The sequence below is a fragment of the Mustela erminea genome, chromosome 19, assembly GCF_009829155.1.
Source record: "Mustela erminea isolate mMusErm1 chromosome 19, mMusErm1.Pri, whole genome shotgun sequence".
NCBI classification, from domain to species: Eukaryota; Metazoa; Chordata; class Mammalia; order Carnivora; family Mustelidae; genus Mustela; species Mustela erminea.
The window spans coordinates 50,431,452-50,459,078 of record NC_045632.1 but is presented as its reverse complement, the minus strand read 5'-3'; the positions used below and the strand labels follow the sequence as shown (position 1 = coordinate 50,459,078).

The 27,627-nt window shown below is 39.0% G+C and overlaps 2 long non-coding RNA genes across 2 annotated transcripts in view; one reads left to right on the top strand and one right to left on the bottom strand.

Annotated features, from left to right (window-relative positions):
- Positions 1-3,132: 3,132 nt before the first annotated feature.
- Positions 3,133-27,627, bottom strand: part of LOC116579651 — a 56,348-nt gene continuing 31,853 nt past the window's right edge. Inside the window, exon 3 of the long non-coding RNA XR_004281364.1 lies at positions 3,133-3,557. This is a non-coding gene — a long non-coding RNA (uncharacterized LOC116579651). The remainder of the gene's footprint in view (positions 3,558-27,627) is intronic.
- The window catches only part of LOC116579650, a 165,190-nt gene continuing 158,300 nt past the window's right edge, over positions 20,738-27,627 (top strand). The window contains exon 1 of the long non-coding RNA XR_004281363.1: positions 20,738-21,033. This is a non-coding gene — a long non-coding RNA (uncharacterized LOC116579650). The remainder of the gene's footprint in view (positions 21,034-27,627) is intronic.

The following is a 27,627-nucleotide window of genomic DNA, read 5'->3' as shown; positions in this document are numbered from 1 at the left end:
CTGTCTAGTATTAATAAGAATATAAAATGGTGACTATTATGTGTATTGATAGGATCAACCTGCCCACAAATGCCAAATGTGAAATAAATGTCAGTGTGTTTTTTGAACTTGAAAATAGTGACATCAGGGCTATTCCTTTTTACAATTTAGAGTTATTATTAAATAGATACAGATGTATCTGTTTATCCCTAGAGGAAACTACATAGGAGTATTGAAGAAATGTTCATACCTACAAATGACTTTGTTGATATTTTATTAAATCTTTGGGAATTAGACATAATGGTATGAAAATCAGCAGAATGGAGATTTATGTTTCTGAATTTATTTCTGACTCATTAGTGACCTAAGGGCACCCACTGAATTAAAAGGTTATATTCAGTTTCTACAGATGCAAGCTAGAGATTAAAAATTACCTGCTTTTTTTTTCTCTTTGATTTTGTCAAGAAGATTAAGGATGACAATTTTTTTTTCAAAATACAGAGAATGGTATTATTTTGTGTAGACAGCACAATTCAGAAATAACATGTAGATGTGCACTGTAGATGCCCAAAGGAGTAAAGTGTATCCGTGTAACTATGTGATAAATGTTATGAGTGTTCATACACCTAGGGAAGTGAACATAATTAATGCAGTGGATTTCATTATATTACAAAATAAGCCCCAGTGTATTTGCTGTGTATTTAAGAGGATGTGTGTGATAATGGCATGTTTCAAATAAGTTAGAATAATTACCCTTGAAGTCATGAATGTAGAGGTAAATTCCCTTATAAATTTTTTCTAATCAAATTCATGAGGGCATAATTTACTTATACAAAAAAGACACAGCAAAAATGTACAATTCGAAGAGTTTTGACAAATGATGTATCTATATCACCACTACCATAATCAAGATACAGAACATTTCTATCACCCCCGTCCCCCGCACAAATTTCTCCCTTTGCCACCTCTAGCCCCAGGCAAGCACAGAGCTGCTTTCTGTGACTATAGACTAATTTTGCTTGTTTTAAAATTTCATTTAAGTGCTGTTTTGGGGATTCATCCATTCTGTGGAGTGTATCAGGGGTTCCATTTTACTGCTAAGCAGTGTTCTCTTTTATGGCTCTGCCATAGTTGTCTATCAGTTCACCTGCTGATAGATAGCTGGGCAGTTTCCAGCTGTTTCACTTTTATATATAAAATGGTATGAACATTATTGTCTGAGCATTTTATTTTATTTTAATTATTTTTATTAACATATAATGTATTATTAGCCCAGGGGTACAGGTATGTGAATCATCAGGCTTTCACATTTCATAGCACTCACCATAGCACATATCCTCCCCAATGTCCATCACCCAGACCCCCACCCCAGCAACCCTTAGTTTGTTTCCCGAGATTAAGAGTCCCTTATGGTTTGTCTCCCTCCCAATCCCATCTTGTTTCATTTTTTCCTTCCCTGGTCCCCATACCCCACTCCCTGCCTCTCAAATTCCTCAGATCAGAGAGATCATATGATAATTGTCTTTCTGTGGTTAACTTATTTCACTGAGCATAATACCCTCTAGTTCCATCCATGTTGTTGCAAATGGCAAGATTTCATTTCTTTTGATGGCTGCATAGTATTCCATTGTGTGTGTGTGTGTGTGTGTGTGTGTGTGTGTGTGTGTGTGTGTATACCACATCTTTATCCATTCATCTGTTGATGGACATCTAGGTTCTCTCCATAATTTGGCTATTGTGGACATTGCTGCTATAAATATTCGGGTGCACGTGCCCCTTGGGATCACTACATTTATATCTTTAGGGTAAATACCCAGTAGTATATGAGCATTTTATTTTATTTTTTTTTTAAAGATTTTATTTATTTATTTGACAGACAGAGATCACAAGTAGGCAGAGAGGCAGGCAGAGAGAGAGGAGGAAGCAGGCTCCCTGCTGAGCGGAGAGCCCGATGCGGGGCTCGATCCCAGGACTCTGGGATCATGACCTGAGCCGAAAGCAGAGGCTTTAACCCACTGAGCCACCCAGGCGCCCCTAGTATATGAGCATTTTAATGGACATTTGTGTTCCTTTCTCTTGTATAAATACCCAGGAGTGGCATTTCTTCAGTACACTCTTTTAAAACCTATTTTCCTACCTACTTAAATTCAAATCTGAAAATTGTTGATGCCATGCTACCTGGCAGTATATTAAAATATATTTATTATTTATTTACTTACACCAACTTCGTTCCAAAAATATTCTTCTTCTTCAGACTACCAACGTGTTGTAAAAATCCAGAATTTAAAGAGTTATACAATTTGAGCCAAAGGAAAGAAGGGTAGAAGGACATTTTATGCATTTGTGTACTTTTTAGAGAAAAGAATATGTAACTCTTATTGGATTAAAAAGCAGGGCAGGAAGGGGTAAGGACTCAAAATAAGGTAAGAGTTCTACTTTAGAGTCTCTCATTTTTATGCCTGGATTTTTCATATTTGGGTATATTTTCTGAAGCATGGCCTTTCCCCATATGTTGCATTTAAAAATCTCTTCTTATGGAATGAATCACTGGTCTAACCACACTATTGGCTTTATTGTGTTTTCCCCCCACATTCTCACTAATGCTTGGATTGTCAGCTTTTCAATTTAAGCCATTTTTACAAGCTGTTACTATCTCACTGTGGTTTTAATTTCTATTTCCCTCATTAATGACTGATGAAGTTGTCCATCTTTTTAATGTGCTTATCAACCATCCTTACATCTCCTTTGCTGAAGTATTCTGTTTTGTGACAGTTTTATTTATTTATTTATTTATTTATTTATTTATTTGTCTTTTTATTCGGTTGAGAGTTCCTTATATGATCTGGACATCATAACTTTGCTAGCTAGATGTATTGCAAATATTTCTGCCCATTTTGCATCTTGTCCTTTTATTTTCTATTCAATGTTTTATGAAGAGTAAAGGTTTTTAATTTTGTTAAAATCCAATTGGTCACTTTTTTTTTTCTCTTTTGGTTCTTTTATGTATTTACTTTCGCTCTGTCCTAAGAAATCTTTGTGTATTTTAAGGTCACAAAGATCTCCAGTATTTCTTCTTTAAATGTTACAGTGTTTGCTTTTGTAAGGTTAATCTTAAAAATAAGACTGCTGGTTATTTTGTCAGCAAATGTGGGTTTATTCTCGAATAAAAGAAAATAGCAATCCAGAACAAGCAAGCTGTGACAAAACCATAGGTAAATCCACAGTACAAAGAAGAGGATCACTCCTTTATAGAGGAAGGAAGGGGGGAGGTTGGAAAGGTCACTGAAGTAAACCAATATTTTGAAGCCTGGTAGCTTTTCATTGGCTGAGTTGTGACAGTCTCTCATTGGCTGGGCTGTTGCCTTCTTCCTCCTGGTAGGGTAGCAAAGGAGTATCTAAGGGCAAGGTCTGCCTCTTCCTGTTGAATTTACAATCGCTAAGAAGTGGTAGGGCAGAAGACCTCCCCGGACAAACTCCCAACTCCATTTCAGTGAAGTTTTTCTTTATTACTTTTTGCAGCATTTAGATCCGTGATTCATTCTGAGTTGATTTTTGTCCATTTGATTTGGTACCATTTTCTATTTTAGAGAGAGAGAGAAAAAATAAGATTGGGGGGTCAGGGGAGTGGGAGGGAGGGGGAAAGGGAAAGAGAATCACAAGTAGACTCCCCACTGAGTGTGGAACCCAATATGGGGCTCTGTCTCACTGCCCTGAGATCATGACTGAGCCAAAGTCAGGAGTCGTTCTCAACCAACTGAATCACCCTGTTACCACTTTCTTAAAATAGATTTTTCTTTCACAGTTGAGTTAAATCTAACTTGTATAGCAGTTTTATTGTTGTTAAAACTATCTTATGGACAGTAATTTTCATTAAAATAAGATTGTATTGAAAAGCCTATGTAGAAACCCCAAAGAACATCCAGAAATGTGGTCTTCTAGCTTTATCTTGAATATCTCCAGTGACATAAGACTCACCCTCCCCAACCCCCCGAGAAAGCCCGTTCCATTTTCTAAGAGTCTCACAATCAGAAGAACATAAGCACCAGTAATATTCTTAGGGAGCCTTGTGAAGCCTGCAGGGTCTCAGACTTGACACGCAGAAGGAAAAGAGAGCACTTTTCTTGACAATAACTTCCATTCATCCTTCTGCATTAGCTGATGCAAATCACATTGCTTCGATAGGGCTTTTGGCTCTGATTGGTTATTCTCAGTCAGAGCCCTGCCATCCACCACAGAGGCCAAACACCACTGGGAGGAGAAGGTACCCAGCATAAGTCTTACAGTTGACCTCAAATGAAGCTACAGAGAGAGCAGGGGGAGGCTAATCCCACCCTTGAAGCTGGTACTGAACTTCTTGTCTTTTCTCTTCAAAATCATCCCCAGTTTCATCTTCACTGTACCAGATGTTATTTCCCTGTTGCCCAAATACTACTGGTCTGTACTCAATTGAAAGGAACAGGAAGACTCCAGACCAGGAAATAATTATATGAAAGAACACAGGTGATTCTGTCACTGTATAGCCCCTCAAGTCATGGCTCTGTCCTGGAGGGACCTGGGCTAGCCATTAGTGTCTTGGAATATGATTTGCTGTAATTAACCAGCTTGGTTAAAAACATACAACACATGTTAAATGTATCTTCAGGTGTGATGAAAAATACTTACATTTTTAAGAGTCAAATTTTATTCAGAAAACACCCAAGATTCCAGTTAGCTACAAACAAAATGTATGTATGTCTCAGGGGGATGATGATGGGGTGAGTGTGTTCGGTGATGAGGTGAGGCATTTGATGCATGTGTTTACTTTTTAATTTTTTTCTGTCATTTTACTGTTGGGACAGTGTGGGCCTACGAATAAAGAATATCTACGTATCAGTGGGAGTGCACTTGTTTCCGTGGTTACAAAGATCCAGAAATGCAGCGGGAGAGGTCAGTGGGAATGTGATGTCATGGAATAGATTTCCACAGAAAGGTAACTAGTTATTTTAATCATTAGATGATTTTGCTTTTCTCTAATATACCACTGGCTTCCGAAGTCTCGGTGCTTTTCTTTGATGAAGGTCCTAGGAGGTTGAGTGGAACCACTCCTTGTCATTCAGCAGGACTGCCGGGATACGTATGTTGATGCACAGACAGGATGTATGAAGAAACAGTTCATTTACTTCATTTGACTGTGTGGTAGGCAAAACAGTGACCCCCGACACCCCGGCCCTGCCAAAGAAGACCACGTACTTATCCCTAGAACCTGTGAATATGTTACATTATAAGACAAAAAGGGTTTGGAAGATTCAAATAAATTAAAGGATCCTGAGATGATCGTAGATTCCCCAAAGTAATCACAAGGGTCCTTTGAACCTTTCCCAGCTGTGATCACAGGAATACGTGACTATAAGAAAAGACACTGAGATATGTAACATTGCTGGCTTTGAAAATGAAGGAGGAGGTTTCTAGAAGCTGGAAAAGGCAGGGAAATAGTTCTCTAGAACCTCTAAAAAGGAAATGCAGTCCTGCCAATGTGCTAATTTTAGTCAGTGAGACCTGTATTGGCCTCGTGTTGTACAGAACTTGAACATAGTATATATATATATTTTAAAGATTTTATTCATTTACTTGACAGACAGAGATCACAAGTAGGCAGAGAAGCAGGCAGAGAGAGAGGGGAAAGCAGGCTCCCCACTGAGCAGAGAGTCCGATGTGGGGCTCAATCCCAGGACCCTAGGATCATGACCTGTGCCGAAGGCAGGTGCCACCCAGGCACCCCAAACATAGTATATTTATGTTGCTTTAATTTGTTATTGTATCTTTAGGAGATTAATGCAATCTGTGTCCCTCAGGTGTGGGGAATGGAGCCACAAAACCACCATTAATTATTGGTAGAGTCCAAGGTGATACCTATGTCTGTATCTGTATCTATGTGTCTCTCTGTATATACACATATATATACACACACAGAGACATATGTGTGTGTATATATATGTATATGTTACATATAATTTCTAATTGTTAAAATTAAGAATTTCTGCTGAGTTCCTGTCTGAGTAAAGGGAACTCATAGAGTAAATAATATATATAAGGAGTAAAATTGGGGTAATTCCCTCATCTTTGAATAACAGCTAATGAAAAAAATGACATTTCTGAGTATTTGTCATTATCTTGTTAGTTATACACTATACCCACCTGTTTATTTTAAGTATCTTTGAAAGATTAAAAGTTCTTGAATGCTATTGATTATGATTCAGGAAATAAAGATTTTTCTTCTTTCCTTTTCAGAAATGACAATAAAATAGGCAACTGCTATAATGTGTATTTCATTAAGATAAATGAGGCTATTGATGTTGTGCTGAAGCAACAAATCCCAAGCTTTTGTTCTTAAGACATTATGGTTTTAAAAGTTATCGAGGACCCCCAAAGAGTCTTTGTGAATGTGGGTTACATACAGTGTTGTTTATAGTACTAGAAATTTAAGCAGATAAGGTTTTAAAATACATATTCCATAATTCATTTGAAATAACAAAATGGGCCCATTATGGGTCACATAAATTATATATCTTACAAATAATACAACTCAAAAATTTTTAAAAAATGAGAAAGAAAGGCATTGTTTGTAACTGTTTTCAGGTTTTTAGGATGACTGCCTCAGTAGAAAGTTGGTTGACTTCCAAGACTGCTTCAGCATTCAGTCTGTATGTGAAGAAAATCCAACTTTGAACAGATATGTAATTGAAAAGTGGTGGAGTATTTTAATAGCCTTTTCAGATGATGGTGGTCATTCTTCCTTAATACTACACCAAAGCTCGACAAGTGGTAGTTTCTTGAGGGTTGGTTGCAACATGCAGTCTACACCATACAGCTTGTTGCATTAAAAACCACACAGAGCATCTTTACTCATGAATATAATACTCTGCATTAGGCTTTAGGGAAATATTGGCTCACTGTTACAAATTTTGGCCCATTTCATGCAATATTTTAAAAATCACATTTGTTCATATAATGGCCATTCTCATAAAAAAAAAAAGTCTTTAGTTTTTGGAAAGCTATCAAGCTCATGGTAGCAATTTTCAACAAATCTATTTTTTTCTGGGGAGCTCAAACTTATCATTGGTAATTAGTTGTTTTCCTTAAAGTGAGAGCCCACTTCTTTCATGTTCAAGAAAATCTCTGCTAAATATTTGATATTTACTTTGTGAGTGGTTCTTCCAAGAAAAAAATAGCGTTTCATAAGAAAATGAAGCTACTCCAGCTTGCAGTGAGATCCCCCAAGTGCTACTCTTTTTTTTTTTTTTTTTAAGATTTTATTTATTTATTTATTTATTTGACAGAGATCACAAGTAGGCAGAGAGGCAGGCAGAGTCGGGGGAGGCAGGCTCCCCACCAAGCAGAGAACCTGATGCGGTACCCGATCCCAGGACCCCGAGATCATGACCTGAGCTGAAGGCAGAGGCTTAACCCACTGAGCCACCCAGGTACCCCCAAGTGCTACTCTTGAGTCGTTGGTCCTATCTGGATGCAGCAAAGGGGCTTTATCTGCCATTTCTGTTTTGTCACAGAATTATTCAGAAGTTGAGTTCTCAAGGGTCAGAATTTAATAAAATCTAATTTTTAATTAACATATAATGTATTATTTGTTCCAGGGGTACAGGTCTGTGATTCTTCAGTCTTACACAGTTCACAGCACTCACCATAGCACATGCCCTCCTCAGGGTATGTGCTATGTCCTCCTCACAGTACTGGGGACAGAGTGAGGCAGTATTACATACCCACATGTTTATGTGTTCTAGAGATTAAATTCCACCCCCCCACCCTCCTCCACTCCAGCAACCCTCAGTTTATCTCCTGAGATTAAGAGTCTCTTATGGTTTGTTTCCCTCTCTGGTTTCAACTTGTTTCATTTTTCCCTCCCTTCCCCTATGATTCTTGGTCCTGTTTCTCAAATTCCTCCTATCAGTGAAATCATATGATAATTGTCTTTCTCTGATTGACTTATTTTGCTTAGCATAATACCCCCTAGTTACATCCACATCATTGCAAATGGCGAGATTTCAGGTCTTTTGATGGCTGAATAATATTCCATTGTGTTATATATATATATATATATATATATATATACACACACACCACATATTCTTTATCTGTTCATCCATTGATGGACATCTAGGCTCTTTCCATAGTTTGGCTATTGTGGACATTGCTGCTATAAACATTCAGGTGCATGTGCCCCTTTGGGTCACTACGTTTGTATCTTTAGGGTAAATAACCAGTAGTGCAATTGCTGGGTCATAGGGTAGCTGTATTTTCAACTTTTTGAGGAACCTCCATGCTATTTTCCAGAGTGGCTGCATGAGCTTGCATTTCTACTAACAGTGTAGGAGGGTTTCCCTTTCTCTGCATCCTCGCCAACATGTGTCATTTCCTGACTTGTTAATTTTAGCCATTCTGACTGGTGTGAGCTGGTATCTCACTGTGGTGTTGATTTGTATTTCCCTGATGCTGAGTGGATGTGGAGCACTTTTTCATGTGTCTGTTGGCCATTTGGACGTCTTCTTTGGAGTAATGTCTGTTCATGTCTTCTGCCCATTTCTTGATTGGATTATTTGTTCTTTGGGTGTTGAGTTTGATAAATTCTTTACAGATTAATACAATTTAATTTTAATTTAATTAATAAAATTTAATTTTACTAAATACAATTTATTGTTTCATTAATTTCTTTCTTTCTTTCTTTCTTTCTTTCTTTCTTTCTTTCTTTCTTTCTTTCTTTCTTCTTTTATTTTTTTAGTAGTTTCCATGCTAGACCAATGCGAGGCTTGACCTCCTGATCCCAAGATCAAGACCTAAAAATCAGGAGTTGGATGCTTAACCAACTGAGCCACTCAGGTATCCCCATTGGGGACATTCTTAAGTGAAGCTGGATTTCCTTTATTTTATTTCAAGTGTGTGACATTGAAAAATATAATGACTGTGCAAATATCAATATAATGAAAAGTCAGTGAACATCTTTATTATGAAAATAATTTTGACCTTAGGGCACCATGGCACGATCATGGGGACCCCACAGACTACAGTTTGAGAACCGCTATATAATGGAGAAGGATGGCTCTATGTATTCACAAACACTCCTCCTCGCTGTGGATGAGGGCACTCTACACAGTGCTGGGGACAGAGTGAGCCAGTATTACATACCCATATGTTTACATGTTCTAGAGATTAAATGCATTTCTGGTGTAGGACCACAGGAAGAGGTCAGGACTGGAACAAAGTTGGGAGCACATGCTCTACCCAGGGGGAAGAAAGCCAGCCCTCCTTCTAGCTGATGTTGCATAAAGAAAAAGAGTCCCAGTGTGGTCACATCTGTTTCTCAAGAGACATTGTGGATTTGTCATTTATGTAAAACTTTTTGATTTTTAAAATGTGCCAGCTGATTTAAGTATTTGGATTTAAAAACATTACCCTAGTACAAACAGAACCCCTCTTCTCTTGAATTTGGCCTGCAGCCAACCTCTGTAGGATGGCTACTTGTTGAATAAATGAATCAAATGAAGAGTGACCGGATTTAAGAGTCAGCAGTTCATAAGCCCCGTGTGGGTTGTGATATTTGCTGGGATCAGGCCCCTCGAATCTTCAACTGTCGCAGATAGAGGAGAATAATGTGGATGTATACCAAGGTTGGGAAAAATCCATGTTCTTTTAGTCATGGGTTCCCATTTTAGCTGTCCCAGATAGAGTACAGGTAATAAAGCCAGAAAAATTTAGTAATAACAGATACTCATTTCGGGATTCACCAGATGTGCTTAACCTAAAATATTTATCTTACAAATGATCTGTGATCTTTCCATTTTTCCGATGTGAATTATAGGCCAGCTGGGTAACAGGTGATAGAACAGGCAAGGTAGTTGTGAAAACCAGGTATTTAAAAAAAAAACAAAAGTATTTTGATGAAAATAGGCTGATCCCATTACAGACGTTTTTTGTGAGATTCACATTCAGCGATAAACAGTTTTTATGTTCCCCACCAGAGGTGCTGTGGGCATAAAGTCTACCAAGATACAGACTTCCTCTGCTCAGTACTTACTCTATGGTGAATGATAGAGATACAGAGTGAGTTGTACAAAGTGCTAGACCTTATTCACCCAGAGTGTAGAGTGCTTGCTCTTGGCTGTGTGTCGTTCTGGGCATCAGAGAAGGAGGAAAGAACAAAACAGTAAATGTCCCAGACCTCAAGGAGCTTACATGCTAGTATCCTTGAAAGTAAACAGTAGCAGGAAAACAGACGACATGGTCGGACTGACTCCCCTGAAGGATCAGAGATTTTAAGCAGAGAGTGGCATTTGATCACAAGCCCAGGACATAAAGAACATTTATATGTGGAAATGGGAAGTTGTGTGGGAGATAGGGGCCTTCTGAATGTCAGAACAACACTCACAAAGTGTGAAAATGTAGGGTGCCTTTGGAGTACTGTGAGGGGACATTGTGGCTAAAGAATTAGCGGCATTAGCTTCCGAAACTTCCTCACAGTGTTATTTTTTATGTAAAAAACTACGGCTGTAGATTGAATGTTACTGAGTTTGCAGTCTCAATTTTCCAAATTCTAATTTATACAAACTGTGACAACAAAATTACATTTGTTACGGCGTTCAGCACAATGTGAGAATATACCAGCGACGCGCTGTCAACTGATAACGAAGTAAGAAAAAAAAAAAAAAGTCAGTCTTGCTAAGGTTTTGGTTTGGTAATAAATAAAATATCCGTAATTTCGAACAACAAAGATTTCTGTTTCTTGTTCATACTGTGTTTTAGCTGTGGAGTCTGCTGCTTAACTGTGTCTTTGCTCAAAATTTCTTTATCCCTCCAGGATCTTGGCTGTTTGGGACATGTTGTAGGAAAAATTACCAACGGGAAAGGAGCAGAGACTCTCAGGTCTTCTAACTGGATATGGCGTGAGTGCCATAGCCAATGTTACATCCCATTGGCTAACACACTCCCATGACCACGACTGCCATTTATGGGGCAAAGAAATCTATTTCTCCCAGTAAAAGGCATGATTGTAAGTCAGGTGGCAATGGTCTCAGATGTAGGCTGGTAATTAATTGGGACTGGTAATTCATTTGCAATTCTCCTGTCTTGCTTTACTGTAGCTTGAGTTCTAGGATATGTATAATAAAGAGTGGATGGATTGCTTTATTGAAGTACAGTTTAGAAGGAAAATCTGAATATTTTCTGCAAGTCAATGATAAAACCAAAAGAAGTTTGTTGTCATGGTACTGGGCCCAATTCCAAAAGCAACTGTCTTGAAGATTTATACAATCGGCTAGTTATACAGGCTGTAATTCATTCATGAATTCAGGAAAGTGCAAAGCCTATGAAAGCTCCAGTTTGAGGTTGTTCCTTTCACTTGGTAAGATTCTCCTAATAGAGATGTGAATGTCTTTAATACATTTTTATAGACTCAACCGAGAAGAATTTCTTATACACGTCTGAGAGCTCAAAATATGCACCTTTTTTGAGCAAGAAGCTCACAAGGCCATTCTCTATTCTAAGTCTGAATAGAAATTGCTTTGGAGCATTTAAAAATCCACTACTGAAATTTATCTAGCAGGACTAAACACCATTGTCACTTTTCAGGGACTCTCAGGTTTCTATAGTCCAAGCACTGAGGACAGATTCTCAGTCCCAATTTGTTCTTCAAGGGTGCAGGATCCAGGTCTGGATAGAGCTTCTGTTGTTATCCATGACTCTTCTCTTTAATTAGATGAAGCATTGACTGATATATGGGCAACATTTCAAAGGCTTGTGATTAACTGCTCTTACCACCGAATGCCTTTTTTGATATTGAATTTTGAAATTCAATCATCAGTGTAAAGCAATGAGTACCCATCTGGTCTTAAATTAGGTGTTGCTCTTCCTGAAAATATCACTGACAGCATTTGACTAGAAGATAGTTTGGGGGAAACCCAGTCACTCAAGAAGCAGATCTCTGTATTTATTTTTAAAGCTTTTCTCTAGAAATGAAGACTGCTCACATCTGCTTCGTAGCACAACAGCATCCTTTTGTAATGCTCAGCTCCCATAAACTCTGGAAGAAACTGTTATGGTCCCTCTGGTAATGTGTGATTCTTTTGACGAAGTATAATACAAATAATTAAATAGTGGTGTTCGATGCCCCCTCCCACTTCTATCAAGTTGGGATTTGCAAGTTGGTGTAATATTTCTATATCGCACAGTATATTTTAATTAAAGTCAGAATGCTGTGTAAGATTGAGCAAATTGTGTTCCATTTGAAGAATTAAAGAATTACTCAGGCTTGCCAGCGTGATCTAAAATTCTAATTCTAAACTCTGCTATGAATGCCAGATGCACTGGGTTCTTATTGTCCATCAAATACCACCTGGAAGTATTTATCACAGCAGAAGGAGGAAGCTTCTCCTATCTTTTTGGAGGGAGGCTTTTATTAAAATTGGCTTCTTTTGATATTGTCCCCATTTGCAATAAATGGAGTCCGTGAAAGGCCCTTAACTCTAATCAGAAATGCAGAACTGATTACAGTGTTTTCATGACCACATAAAAGATAAAACTCTCAAAAGATTTTGCTTGAGTTGATAAATCAACTTTTTACACACCAAAGAGCAACTCAAAAGCAAGTAGAAATTTGGCAAAAGAAGAATACCGGTTGATTTGGGCCATGAGGTACTTTACAAGTTCAGGAAGAGAAGAGTGCCGTTGGAGTTTTTCAGCTGACACTCCTGCTTTTCATGGTTTTATCTTATATATCTCAATAGTGGTTAAAAACTAGTATCCATAAAAAACAAACAAACAAGCAAACAACAACAAAAAAAACCAGCAACACAACAACAACCTGCTATCCGTGTTTGAATGAGTTAAAAAAAAAAAAAAAAAGGTGATGACTAAAGTAATGTTTTGAACCTGGAAGAAAGTTTGATCATTTGTGTCTTACCCTAAGAGAGGAGCCCCCCTAATTCATATTTTTTAAAATTGATAACCCAGCCCAGTAGAAGGGTTTTTTTTTTTTCCAGGTTTCCTTAAAAACTATTTCTTTACTTAACACAGGCTTAAATTTAGAGAAAGTAAGTTAATGGGGCAAACTTTTTCCCAACTTCTTTACCTCGATGCTACATCAAAATGGCTGAAGTCAGAATTTCTTCTGCTTCTGGAAATTGTTCTTCTCCCCTCCCTCCCCACCCTCCCCCCCTTTACCTTCCCTCCTTGGGAGATATTGGAAGTTATATATATTTTTTAAAATATTTATATATATATATAAAAAATACACATTTAAAAAAAAATCTACTAAGTACCAGACACTCTTGTAGGCATTTGGAAAATGCCAGTGAAGAGAAGGGACAAAAAATGTTAACCTCCTAGACATCACATTCTAGTGGATAGAGACAAAGTGAAGGTTAAGCTTCACAATTATGCTGTACTGGTGTTTGAACAGATCAGTTCACGGTCCAAGCATTATGAGAAAGTTGGCTGGTGATTGTTTAAAAGTGAATTTAGTGGCTGTCTTCTTGCCACATGAGTATGTTTATATCTAGTGTATATATAGTGTATATCTAGTGTATTTTATATCTAGTATTTCTTCTTGTCTCACGAAATAGAGAACAGTCCTCATGCCTTTCTGTTAAACTGTTCAACAAAGACCACGTGTAGGGTGATACGGTTGTGTCCTTACTCAGTTTGCTGGGATGTGCTTTTGTTCAAAATGACAGGAAACAATGGAAGAGGTCATAGCACGTTCAAGCTTTGTGGGAAAGAGTGTGCGTTTTGTGGACAGATCTCCTGGATTTAAATCTCAGTTCCTCCAAGCAGGTTGTCTTGGGCAGAGTAGATAACCTCTTAGCCTTCACTGCTTCCTCTCTAAAGTGTTGATACTAGTGATATCTGTCATGGGGGGCTTAAGTGATGAGTAAATAATGTATGTAAAGTACTTAGTACAATAACCCCACTTAGTACAATAATCCCTCCAAAATGTGGGGGTTGTAGTTACTGTTGAGTGATGTTGGCTGGCTGGCTGGCTTTCTTCCCTTCCCCTCTCTTCCTCTCCCTTCCCCTCCCTTCCCCTCCCTACCCTTCCCCTTCCTTCTCCTCCTCTCCCATTCCCTCCCCCCTTCCTGTCTCAATATCCTCTCTTGCAGACTCTTAATATAAGAAACAAACTGAGCACTGCTTGGGGGGAGCGGGATGGGAGAACGGGGTAACTGGGTGATGAACATTAAGGAGGGCACGTGATGTAACGAATTCTGGGTGTTACATAAGACCGATGAATCACTGACCTCTGCCTCTGAAACTAATAATACATTATGTATTAATCAATTGAATTTAAATAAAAAATGAAATAAAAAAAAACTCTCACAATAGTTGGCCATATCCATTTGTCATACAGATTTCCTTTTTAACATTTTTTTAATTAAAAAATTTTTGTTAGGTTTCCTTTTTTTAAAAAAATAGATATTTTATTTGGGAATAATTTTAGATTCATAGAAAAGTTAAAAATAGAGTACATGAAGTTGCTACCTACCCCTCACCCAACTTCCCTTAGTGTTGGCCTCTTCTATCACCCAAATATATTCATCAAAACTAAGGAGCCGACACTGGCACAATATTATTAACTAAATTCTGGACTTTGAGTTCTACCTGCTTTTCCACTGATGCCTCCTTTCCATCTCACAGTCCCAGTCAGTCTGTCATAATCCAGTGAGTTGTGGTATCTCCTTAGTCTCCCCTGGTCTGTGACCGTGTCTCATTGCTTCTCATGACCTTGACAGTTTTAAAGAGTGCTGGTCAGACATTTTGTAGAATATCACTCAATTTGGATTTTCTGTCTTTCTCAGGATTAGTCTGGAGTTGGGGTTTATTGGAAAATATCACCCAGGCGAAGTTATCAGGAAGTACATGATGTCAACATGAAACCTCATTGGGATAACTTTGATCACTGGGTCAAGGTGGTGTTTACTAGGCTGTCATATTTTATTTTTTGACTTACAACATTATCTCACTTCATCAGACTTGTTTCTGGTCATTGCTCCAACTTATTGGCCTGTTTTTTTTTTTTTTTTTTTTTAAACATTTTTATCTGCTCATGCAAAGTTCGTTAAATGCCAGGAAGATGTTCTAGGAAAGGGGACAAGGTGGCGTTCCAGAGCAGAGTATAAGTAAGTAAGTAGGACACTACATAGGCAGAATCTAATGGGAAGAACTTAAGCAAGACCAAAATGTCTGCAAATACTAAATAGTACATTAAAAGTAAAACAATTAATAAAATATCTTTAACTGCATTAGTGTTAGGGGATAAATTTATTAGCTAGTGCTTTGCCCTAGCTGGTATTTCCTGCTGTTGTAGTCTAGGCACTCAAGGCTCAAAGCTGATTCTCTGCCAAATACTAAGTCTGTATTTCCCAGCTGTGTTTGTTGTTTGAGAACGTCTCCATGGTGCTTGGTGGACAATGATATAAAAAGTAACACGAACTCTATCAAAGGGAGGGGGAGGCAAAGCCAGACTTTTTGTCTGTTGCTCCTACATTATCTTTAACATTTAGGCTAGTGGATGTATCACTGGGGAACGCTGAGCCTCTTGCTCCAATGGAGAGAGGCAACATTATTGTCTTTGAAGATGGAAAGAAGGGGAGTCATGCCAAGGCGTGGGCAGCCTCTAGAAGCTAGAAAAGGCAAAGAAATGGGTTCTCCCCTAGAATCTCCAAAACGGATCCCAGTCCTTCCCACACCTTGATGTTAGCTCAGCGAAACCTATTTTAAGTTTCTAACCTACAGAGCTGTAAGAGAATAAATTAATGGTGTTTTAATTCACTGAATTGTTGGTAATTTGTTAGAGCATCTATGGAAAATTAACCCCAGTGGGTAATGACTTAGCTCAATTATACACCCATCTCTTTCCCACCCAGTTGTCTGGTAGAGTCATATTATTATTTTTAGTTTCTTCTGAATTTAAGGATTTGCTTTCTTTATGCCTTCATGCCTTCCTTTCTGTCAACAGATTTCTCTTCCCCATTCTCCTATACTTAACATTTTTCTTTTCAATCAGCACATTTGATTTATTTTTAAAATTATTTTATTTGTGAAGGATATCAGTTCACACAACGGGTTGTCTCAGTTCACCATGCTCAGTTAGATGAACAAGATCATTATTGGTGTTAGTCTTCTTTTTTTTTTTCCCCTTTAATTTTTCTTGTTGACATCTTCACTCTCATTGCCTCCATTCTTATGCCCCCAATTCCTGGTCTAATATCTTTCTAATATGTACATACTATGTTGTATTCCTTAAAAAATATACCATAAATCATATCTTAGGTTAGATCTTATTCAGAATTTTGCTTGCTTTACTCAAGATTATGTGTCGGAGATCTGTTTGTATTCACAAATGTGGATTTATTTTATTGCTTTTTCTGCTATCTTGGTCTTTTGCTTCATGGATTTGGCAAATTTCATTTCCCCCTTCCCCTCTGATGGATACTTAGATTTGTCCCTGGCTTCAAGCTCTTATAGAAACAAATGTGGGATGTGCATACTGTAGACATGCACGCATTTTTAATTTTGTCAAATGTGGCCACAGTGCTTCACAGAATGTCTTCCCAATCTAGCTTCCAGAAAACAGTATTTCCCAAAGCCTCAGTAATATTAATTGTGTTGTAAAAATATGTTGCTGGAAATGTTTGCTGATTTCTAGTGAGGTTTTTAATATCTCCTTCTATGCTTACTTGCCACTTGTGCTTTTTAAATTTTTTTCCTGTGCAGTGTACAAATTTCTGCCCATCCTCCTACACCGTGGTTTTTGTTGTGGAGTTTTAGGACATTTTTATGTAGTCTAGTCCTTATGGATTATACATCTTACTAATGTCTTCTCAAGTCCTGCTGTTTTAAATTGATTGTGTCTGTGGCATTGTTCATTGTAAAATGTTGCTAATTTTAACATAGCCAAATTTATGAGTCTTTCCTCTTATACTTCATGTTTTTTTTCCTTCAGACTTGTTTAAGAAATCTGTTCTAACCCTAACATCATACATCATACATTTTTCTCTCCTGTAGTTTCTCCTTCTTCCTCTTCTTCTTCTTCTTCTTCTTCTTCTTCTTCTTCTTCTTCTTCTTCTTCTTCTTCTTCTTCTTCTTCTTCTTTTAATTTACTCATTTCAGAAAAAGCATGAGTGCAAAAGAGAGGACACTAGCAGGTGGGAGGGTCAGAGTGAGAGGGAGAAGCAGACTCCCCAAAAAGCAGGGAGCCCACCATGGGGCTCGATCTCAGGATCCTGGGATCATGACATGAGCTGAAGGCAGATGCTTAACCGACTGAGCCACCCAGGCACCCTCTCCTGTATTTCTCCTTGCAGGGTTTCCCTTTTCACACTAATAGGTTTAATATACACCTAAAATATATATATATATATATATATTTTAAGATTTTATTTATTTATTTTACAGAGAGAAATCACAAGTAGATGGAGAGGCAGGCAGAGAGAGAGAGAGAGAGGGAAGCAGGCTTCCCACTGAGCAGAGAGCCCAATGCAGGGCTCGATCCCAGGACCCTGAGATCATGACCTGAGCCGAAGGCAGCGGCTTAACCCACTGAGCCACCCAGGCGCCCCTAAAATATATTTTTAATGTGTGTTTAAGGAGGGGTTTAATTATTCCCCAAATGATGAACTCACTTCTCTACGCTGTTTGTTACATAGTAAGAGGTCATACAGTAACCTGTTGGGTTCCGTTAATCTATTGTTGTTGTTTTTTTTTGTTCTGGTGCCAAATGTACATTGTTCTAATTACCATAACATGTGCATCCCTTTGTTTGATTTCCATATTTTTAAACTATCTTCAGACCTTTACTGGTATAATCATTCTTCAGTGTACTCACAATATGTCGATTCCCCAAAGACACGATTAGATTCTGTTCGGAATTGCTTTCAATTTTAGATTAACTGGATTTTCTAAATTAATCCACATATTATCTTTATAGTGTAGAGTCTTTCCCACATAAACATGGAATGTCTCTGCATTTATTAAGGTGTCTTTTATGTCCTTTAATAAGCTTTCAGAATGTACTTCATAAATACTTTACACAATGCTACTTGTTTTCTCAATATTTTAAATTAATTTTGCTCCTGTGTTCTCTTTTATTACATTTTCTCATTTATTTTTGCTAGTGGTGTCCAGTGGAATTCTTCTATTTGTTATAATGTCTTGATTCTTCAGTAGGAAAAGGCACCAAACTTTAGTGGTATGATGTTGTCTTCAGGGAACTATAATCTTTCCTTATGAAAAGCCTTGCCTTTTGGTTGGCCATCTTGGATAACTGTATTCAAATTGGTGGGTATCACTTCTCTAGGCTAATAAACTGCCTGTTTTCTTCCCAAGGAATTAGAGTCTCGAAATGTATCTTTATCTCTTCTAATTCTAGGCCCCAAAGTAAATTGGTAAATTGTGGACTCTTGGAAGAGTCTTTCCCATTAAAACATGATCGGGAAAGATTTTGTATCATTATATGGGTTCTGAAAGTTCGTTAACATTCCTCTGTAGGACTCCTTAAGCACGGTGACTTTTGGGAAAGAACAATTATCACTGTATTGAATTTTTTGTGATCTAGTCCAGTTTTCTATTTCTCAGATCAATTTCAAATATTCATTTTTTAATCAAGAATATTATCCATTTTATCTAAATTTTCAAATTTATTGACAGATGGGAAAGAAGTATTTATTGCCTAGAATGCATGGGATTTTTAGGCTATTTTTTTCATTGATTTTAAATTTTATTGCAGTGTGATCAGATAATATAGTGTTCATGATGTCAGTTCTTTAAAATTGTTGGTAATGATTTGGGGATCTCTGCACGGTCAGTTAAAAAAAAATATGTGTTTGGTAAATCTGCATTGTTACTTAGTGAGGTGTGGAAATCCCAGCTTTTATTTTGTGGGTTCTTTAAAGATTGTATTTATTCATTTTTTGAGAGAGAGTGAGTGTGGTAGGGCAGAGGGAGAGAAAGAATGTCGGCAGATCCCATGCTCAGTGTAGAAACCAACATGTGGCTTCGTGTCTAGACCTTGGTATCCTGGCCTGAGCCAAAATCATGAGTTGGGCACTTAACCCAGTGACCCACCTAGGTACCCCAGAATCCCAGGTTTGTAAATCATGTTACCCAAATGTTACTGTTGCTCATTTTTTATATGCATACTTCAAAAGTTTCTGAAAGGATGGTATTACAGCTCATAAAACTACAGGTTTGTTTCTTCTTGTGTCCTTTCAATTTTTGCTTTATTTCAAGGACATAAAATTGCTGTGACTTTTGTAACACTTAGGTCCATAGCACAATATGAGACAGAAGAGAGTTTAATATATGGTCCTAAGAAGGATCAGGGTGTTGGGGGAAAATGAGCGCCATGACTGATACATTCATTTATTTGAATGCATATCAGACAGTTTGAATTTATAAAAGGACCAGCCTACCTTCTGAAAGAGTAACATTCTGGGTATAGAGCACAACACTAATGCTGAAAACAACTTCAAGATAATATAAATCCATATAACTGAAATGTGTAATCATTTTGGGGGGAAAAGTTCATTTGGGTTATCAGGAAAGACAAAACATGATTAACATTTGCACTGAGTCATCTAGACCTTGAGGGAATGATGAATTATTAAATAAGATTTTGAAAAAAGTTAAGATTTTGGAATCGTGTTGAAATGGGTAGCGATGTTCACAGGCAGAGAGAAGGAGTAAAGGAAGACATACACCAGAGGAAGTGTTTTTGTTTGACACCTGCTCACCTGTTTCACTCTCCAAGCAGAACCCCATGCCAAGAAACATGGCCCAGGAATTCAAATAGTTAATTGAAATTAATTTATCTTCTTAATTTTGTTATATTGACCATTTAGCTAGCTTTTAAAAAAGTATGCTGAACAGGGGTGTCTGGGTGGCTCAGTCAGTTAGTCATCAGATATAAATTCCACTCGGGTGGTGGCCTCAGGTCATGAGATCAAGCCCCACTTCGGGCTCTGGGGTCAGTACTGAGTCTGCTTGTCCTTCTCCCTCTGCACCTCCCCCATTCATTTTCTCTCTCTTTCAAATACATAAAGCTTAAAAAAAAATTAAAAGTATGCTGAATAGAAAGGAGAATGAAAGAAATCCCAAGGTTTCAGGCTAGGGTTAGGAAAAGCATGTTGGGGAGGTTTTAAAATGTTGAGTGTGGTCCTAAGATAATCATGTGATCTCCTCTACGAAAAGGAGACAAGTCTTTTTCTAAAGTACTATTTTAAAATGACAATGCATGGGGGCGCCTGGGTGGCTCAGTGGGTTAAGCCGCTGCCTTCGGCTCGGGTCATGATCTCAGGGTCCTGGGATCGAGCCCCACATCGGGCTCTCTGCTCGGCAGGGAGCCTGCTTCCCTTCCTCTCTCTCTGCCTGCCTCTCTGCCTACTTGTGATCTCTCACTGTCAAATAAATAAATAAAATCTTCAAAAAAATAAAATAAAATAAAATGACAATGCATGAAGATGAAGTCCCATTTGTGTAAGAACACACTTTTCACCTCTAGGTGCCAAAGCAACTTTTCAAAACAAAACAAAACAAAACAAAAAAACCTCTCTTGCATCATTTATATATTGAAGAAATATAAGTAGTTAAAAGCCCTGGTTCAGCTTATCACTGAAGTGATTCTGATAGAGAAAAATCAACATTTGTAGTGGATAAGCTCCACTAACACTACTCGTTTTTCTTGTTTGACTCCTGGATCTTCATCTCACTCATGCTAGGATACTGTTGAGATTTCGGGTACTAGTACAAAAAAGATGGGAAAGCTTCTTTCTAAATACTTACGGTCTGAATGGGCGAATATGCATGTGCAAAATTAATTCACAAGGAAAACCTGCTGAATAATCTGGAAGTCTGCTTCAACTGAACCGTCATGTTGAAGTCCGTTTGCTCAGCCCCGGGAGAGAAAGACCTTTGCCCACTGAAGAAAGGGAAGATGTACGAGCCACTGTGAAAGCCAGATGGTGTGGAGTTCTTTTTTAAGAGGCCAGGAATATCACCATCTTCTGAAGGAGGCAAGTGAATAAATGCTACCCCTATTTCTTCCAAAGCTAAATGTTCTTCCTTTTTTTCCAATGTGATTTTCGCAACCAGAGAAGCGTCTTTCTTTCTTTTTTTTTTTTTAAGATTATTTATTTATTTATTTGAGAGAGAGAGTGAGAGAGAGAGAGAGCATGAGAGGGGAGAAGGTCAGAGGGAGAAGCAGACTCCCCATGGAGCTGGGAGCCCGATGCGGGACTCGATCCCGGGACTCCGGGATCATGACCTGAGCCGAAGGCAGTCGCTTAACCAACTGAGCCACCCAGGCGCCCAAGAGTCTTTCTTTTTGTCCTCTGCCAGGTGCCAGAAGTCTTAGAGGGGGGAAAAAAGCCCCAAGAAGTCTCAGGAGTCACTGCAAACTGTGTGGTCAGCTGGGACAATGGCATCTGTGGCTGATGTGGCTTTAAATTCCTGGCTGGAAAAAATATGTAATTGGGTTTCTCCACCATCGAGGTCTTGCTTCCGAGATTGTTTGCTTCATTATAATTCACTTCTGTAAGGTTTTTTTTTTTTTTAATTGAGATTTTCCTTATAGAAATCTCTTATGTTTTACTGCTTCGATGATGAGCGGAGATTAGCTTTCCATTTGCAAAATTAAATTACTTTCCCAAAGTATTTCTTAATTTTCATGCAGATGCCACTGAAAATTCCAGGAGAGTGAAAAGTTGTTAGCTGCACTTTAAATACCAGAAAATCTCTGTGTGGGAAGGAGAGGGGAAGAGGGTGAAATTACTTTTATTTTAAAATTGAACATAGGGGTAATTCATTCTGCAGAATCCACATCTGGAGAATAACTACCTGAGGGGAAAGCACTTTCATAGTTCAAATTTTGAACATTTTTAGTATCAAACGTTTGGATCAATGTCATCTACCAAGGAAAAACAAAAGGAATTAAACATGAGGCATGATCAGCCCCTGTACCGTGAGAACAGGGACCTGTGGGCCCATCTCAAGCTTGTTTCCCAGAATGAGACACCCCAACAATGTTATAACTAAGTTGATATCTATTACGATAGGACCTCTCTGATGTCCTCTAGTTCCAAAACCTTTTCCCATCTCTAAAACAGCAGATTTCAGGGATTCCATAGTTTTACTTTAATATACTTTTGTTGAAGAGGAAATTCCTCTTTTTGTTCCCTCTTAGGTTCAGTGCCTGCAACCTGTAAATTAAATTGAGGAAGGAAATGAACAGATAAAAGGTTTATTTGTGTGAACACAAGAGCCAACAAAAGAAACAGCTGGTGGCTAAATGATTAAAGTTAAAGGTTTATATACCACACTTAGCAGGGGAGAAGGTGTGGGGCGGAATGGCTTCTGTGGGAGGAACAAAGGGGTTTTTAGAAGAACAAATGGGAGCTAAGAAAGTTTGTGGTCATGTCTGTCTATACAGGTATGGGTAGTTCTTCTGTTTTCTTCAGGGTCATAAAACTTCCCCAAGAGAGGGGATTTATGGTAGTTTTTACTCTAGGTTTCTCTCCTTGGAGGAGAATTCCTGAAGAGGGGATTTTAGGCAGTCCTCATTTCTTAGAAGTGTCTGTTTTTAGTTAGATAAGGGAAGCTCTGAAAAGGCTTCTTTCTCCATATGTTTAATTTCCAGTGTCTTCAGCTTAAAATAATCTTCATATCAACTCTGGAGTTCCAAGTGAGTGGCCACACTTTGAGGAATTCTGGTTTCCAAAACTGACACTTCGGATGTGCTAAAGTTAGTCTAGGATCAGTTGGTCCGTAAAATATAAAGAGGAAGAAAAATGGAGTTGTTTTTCTTTATCCCCTTAAGTCTGAAAAACTTCCCTCTAGTCTCTCCCTAAATTCGCTACCTACCCGGAGCAGCAAAAGGTAACTTTAAATGTTTCCTGGTCAGTTATCCACATACATGCTTATCTGATTCAGTATCAAGTTCTGAATAACCCAAATGATATTAAATATTTGGTCAATCAGCTAGTACTTACTAAAGGTACATCCCTCGCACATTGTAGCTTCCAAGTTTGATTGAGCCTCTTGTCATTTGACATTGTCTGGGAAACTTCTAGATCAGTAACAAACATGAACAACATGAGCCTTAATTCGATGATTTGCTTCATAGCGGGCATGTAATTGTTGTGTGCTTTTAGACTTTCGGCCACGCTGTTGCCTCTTATGTGGGAAAATGACTAGGTTCACTGTTCATGCTATAATAAATGATGTCAGAGTTTTGAAGGGTGAATTCTGTTCATTATTCAGGTTGGACTTATCTGTTAGAGGCCATTCTTCTAAATCATAATGAAAATCAGTGGCAGAATGAATCAATATATAAAATTATCTTTACCTGTATTGGAGAAACAAATCTAATAGATAAAGTAAAATCAAGTTCTGCTGGCATCTCGTACATTTATAGAGCTAAATTAGTGGCTTTAGGTTTTGGGGTTTTTTTTTTTTTTCCTTAGTACTTATTTGTCAAACTAATGTTGGCAATAATGTCAAAATAAGTGAACTTTATTTTCTTTTCCTCCGTTAAGGTTTCAGCTATTCTCCACTGGGAGAATCAATGGCATGCAGGTCTTCAAATGTCTTGCACTGTTGTAGTCTTTATTTATGTCTTCAAGTGCTTTTCTAGATGGGAAAATCAAACACCATCTTATCCATCTTCAAATTTAGTTAATAAGGAATGGTGCATGTTACTATGCTAAACTTCTTACCTAAAGATGCCATGTGTCAAGAGTCCAGTGTTCTGGAATCAAATGGGCAAAACCTCCAATTTATAGTATTTTAAGTTTGATCCAGATGCCTTAAGGTGTATAGATGTCATCTAATATGTTTGCTGGTCTTTGGAAACCAGCAGAACCAAACCACCTGCTGTCTCCATCAAGCTGTAAGCTCTCTGAGGGCATGGAATCCACATGGAACCACATTTGCCAATCCCCAGCTGCCTGAGCACGTTTTATCCCCCGCTTCATTGGAAATTAATTATAAGAATTATTAGGAGCAAGAACAAAAACATGATCTGTAACTATGAATTGATAAAAGATAAGAGGAAGTCATCATGCTGAAATAGCAGGAACTCATAATCTCTTCTAGGAAAAGAAATCATAGACGAAGCATAATATGAAGAAGCCTATATTTATAAAGGGGATATTTATAAATTTTAAACAACATTATGATTTCTTTTCCCTTGAGGCTTTGAATTGTCACTGACAGTATCTACATATGTGTTTCCTTTCACTGGGATATATGTTTATTTAAAGTGGATCAGTTAAGTGTAACTGGTGAATGGAGTGTATTAGCCACATATGTCTGATTCTTTCACATCTGGGGTCTTGCTGACCCTAGAGAGATGACCCCTCACAGGACTAGCCCATTCCCAAAGACAGGAAGGCTCCCCTAGGTGTCTTCCCTTCATACAAACAATCCATAGCCAACCCCCTGCTTTTTTGAGCTCTCACAGAGCTCTCACACCTGGACCACTGTCCACCTGCCTGAGTCACCCCAGCTCTTGGTACCGGACAGCTGGGCCCCAGAAACCACTAAAATTATTCAGAGTAGTTGATCCCAAACCTGCTAACCCCCCCGCCCCCGGTCCTCCCTGCAGAAAGCACAGTAGAGCCCCTTGCCCACATTTTTCCTTCATTGCCTCTACTTCCTAAGAGACCTTGGTATTCTCCATGCACCCCACTTCACTCCTCAGCCTACCCCCACCCCCTGGCATGGCAAGTCCCCTCCTCTTGGGAACTGTAAGTAACATGGAGTGCTTTTTCTATGGTGGTCCCTCCTGATCTGTTGGCTTCACCATAGATGAATAATGATATTTTCAAATAATAATACTTAAAACAATTTAAGAGATAGATAGGTGGTGTTACTGTTAATTTTGAGGCAAGGAAGTGAAACATCTGAGACTTTAAGTTGTGAAGTGTCACTCAGCAAATGAAGAAATCGAGCTCAGACCAATATCACAGTTTGCTCCTTTTAAGCAGGCTTCTGGAGCGCCTCCCATTACCCTTTTCCTCCTCTTTGAGCTTTATTACTTCCTGTACAGCCAAGAAACTACTTTTGTTAGCTAATACCTCCTTGGATCTCCTCCCGGAATTCTATAGCCTACACTACTGTTTCCTTGGTTTACAGTCCTTGTGGGGTGGATGGGGTAGTATATAGTAGGCTATATATTTTTGAGGGCAGAAGGCTTTGACTTTGGAAAGGACAGGCAGATATTCCAGAATCTCCTTGAAACTGAGGAAGTCTCCCAGCCCACTGCCTCTGCAACATGCTGCAACATGTTCCAGAGTGGTGAGTTGAACCTCCTTTCTTCCCATCCAGAGTCTGGAAGCAGTTGAAAGACAGAAACAGGAGTCAGACAGGTGGAGACCAACATAAGTGCTTTACTTCTGATAAAAATGTCCTAGATCAGACCACCCCATTCCTGACACAAGTGGGCTTCCTTGCTGTTGCCTCAGAATTTGGCAAAGGCATCCCTCCTATGAAAGGCTCTAGGAAATGTGCTTTCGCCCTCTCAGGACAGGGCCCTGAAGAGACGAGGATAGGCCTTGCCACCGGCTGGAGAGTGTCGTGTGTGCCCAGCTTCTCCTCACAACCTCACCAGATTTGACAGGAGACCACCAGGGAGAGGGGTGGTCATTCGCTTCAGCCAAGCTGTTTCCAGGGCGCTGTCACAGAGCCCACAGAATGCTGCCTTTTCTGATGACTAGATAGTCACAGGACCTTGGGAAGCCAGTCAGACTCCTGTATTTTCCAGGTGCCCCACCTGTGAAGAGCTGATTTCTAATGAGCACTCCTAGGACTTTTGATTAATAAATGATAGAATATTTGCTCAGTAAACAGTAAGTCAATAGTAGCTACTGTTAACAATTTTTTTTTGTCAGGCTGTTTTCCGAATTTAGTTCCATTCTGTGATCTAGTCATGTAAACTGAGAAAAAGAGGAATGCTTCTCTGGCAAAGCTGTTTTTTCAGCCTTTGTTGATGTTCATAGACGGGGAGCATAAACTTACTAAAGCTCTTAATAGTAGACAATAATAAAGGCCCATCCATTCACTGTCATGGGAGGCACTCTGAAGAAGGAAACTGATTCATTTAAGCTAATAAACGTAATTATGGTTATCTATTTATATAAATAGGCTAGACAGTCTTTTTTAGGAGCTATATTTTCATCATCATCTACTTCGGCATTCTGCACTACTAAGGGCTTTTGTTCCGTACGCATGAGTTCATAGTTCTCCATTGGCTCTGGTTTACTTGCGCTCGCACCGAGAGTTCCCACTGTGGAACTGATCCTGGGGCCGGGCCCTGTGCTGAGGGGTCTCATCCGCCCTTCTGTGATCTCTGGGCGTTGGAAGCGGTCTCTGGCTTAGTTAACTCGAGCTTCCTGGAAGCCGAGGGTCTTGCCCCAGGTCCCATGGCTTAGAAGTGACTGTGAGAAGGGAAACCCAGCCCCGACCTGCTCCCCAGCAAGGAGCCAGCCCTCCCCTTGACTTCGGCCAGGCACCACCATTTTCTTTAGCTCTTCTTGGGACGTTCTTTCAAGCAGTATTTCTTTGTGTGAATTAGCTGCATCTCGTGGTTCATATTTACATAATTTTTAAAGATTTTATTTATATGACACAGAGACAGAGATCACAAGTAGGCAGAGAGGCAGGTGGAGAGAGAGGAGGAAGCAGGCTCCCCGCCGAGCAGAGAGCCCCATGAGGGGCTCGATCCCAGGACCCTGGAATCATGACCTGAACTGAAGGCAGAGGCTTAACCCACTGAGCCACCCAGGCGCCCCTCGTGACTCGTATTTAGATTATCATCCCATTTCTTTTCAACAGATACAAAACAAAGTGAAGCCTCATTTCTAGGGACTCAATCTTAGAGATCTTTGAGAAATCAGAGTTTCAGAAAAAGTGCCACATCATCAGTTCTGCCTTTAGGAAGTTTGCCTTTCACACTGAAAGAGGTTTCTTAAGGCAGAAGGAAAGAAACTGGTGGTTTCTCTCTGGCGTAAAGCTCCCACGGTGGCATAAATCAACTGGAAGGGGGCTTCTTTGGGGAGATTCTTTAAAGAGGCTAAGCAGATGGCACTTTCGGTTGGTCGGAGAAGCGCCACTATTTATTGATAGGATTTAATTGACTCCTCTATGAATCATCTTTTTAGAAATCCAAGGGAAAGAGGTGCCCCAATATTCTCTGGAATATTCTGGAATATTCTCCTTCCAGGACGCCACTAGATTGAACCAACACTGCCCAGGAAGCCTGTCACTGAAAACACTTGTGCAAGAACCTTGGCTGCGGTGTTACCCACGGCATTTCTAATCCTGTTGGAAATTCCAGTTAATTCTCGTTGGGTCGCGACTTCTATGCTGAGTGACATGAAATACTAGAATATGTGCTCCTCAAAGGTTTAATAGCAAACTGGTAGTCAGCATCGTTTGTCTCAACATTCTCCTTTATAAAGAAGAAAAAAGTAAGATGTGCCCTCACTCTCATCCCACTCGCTGCCTGCCACCTTTGTAGACTCAGGGACCAGAGCCATCGTATTCTCACTGAGCGTCGGGTGTTTGTCCCCTCAAGATCCATAGTGGTCATATGACCCTCAACACCGTGGCCAC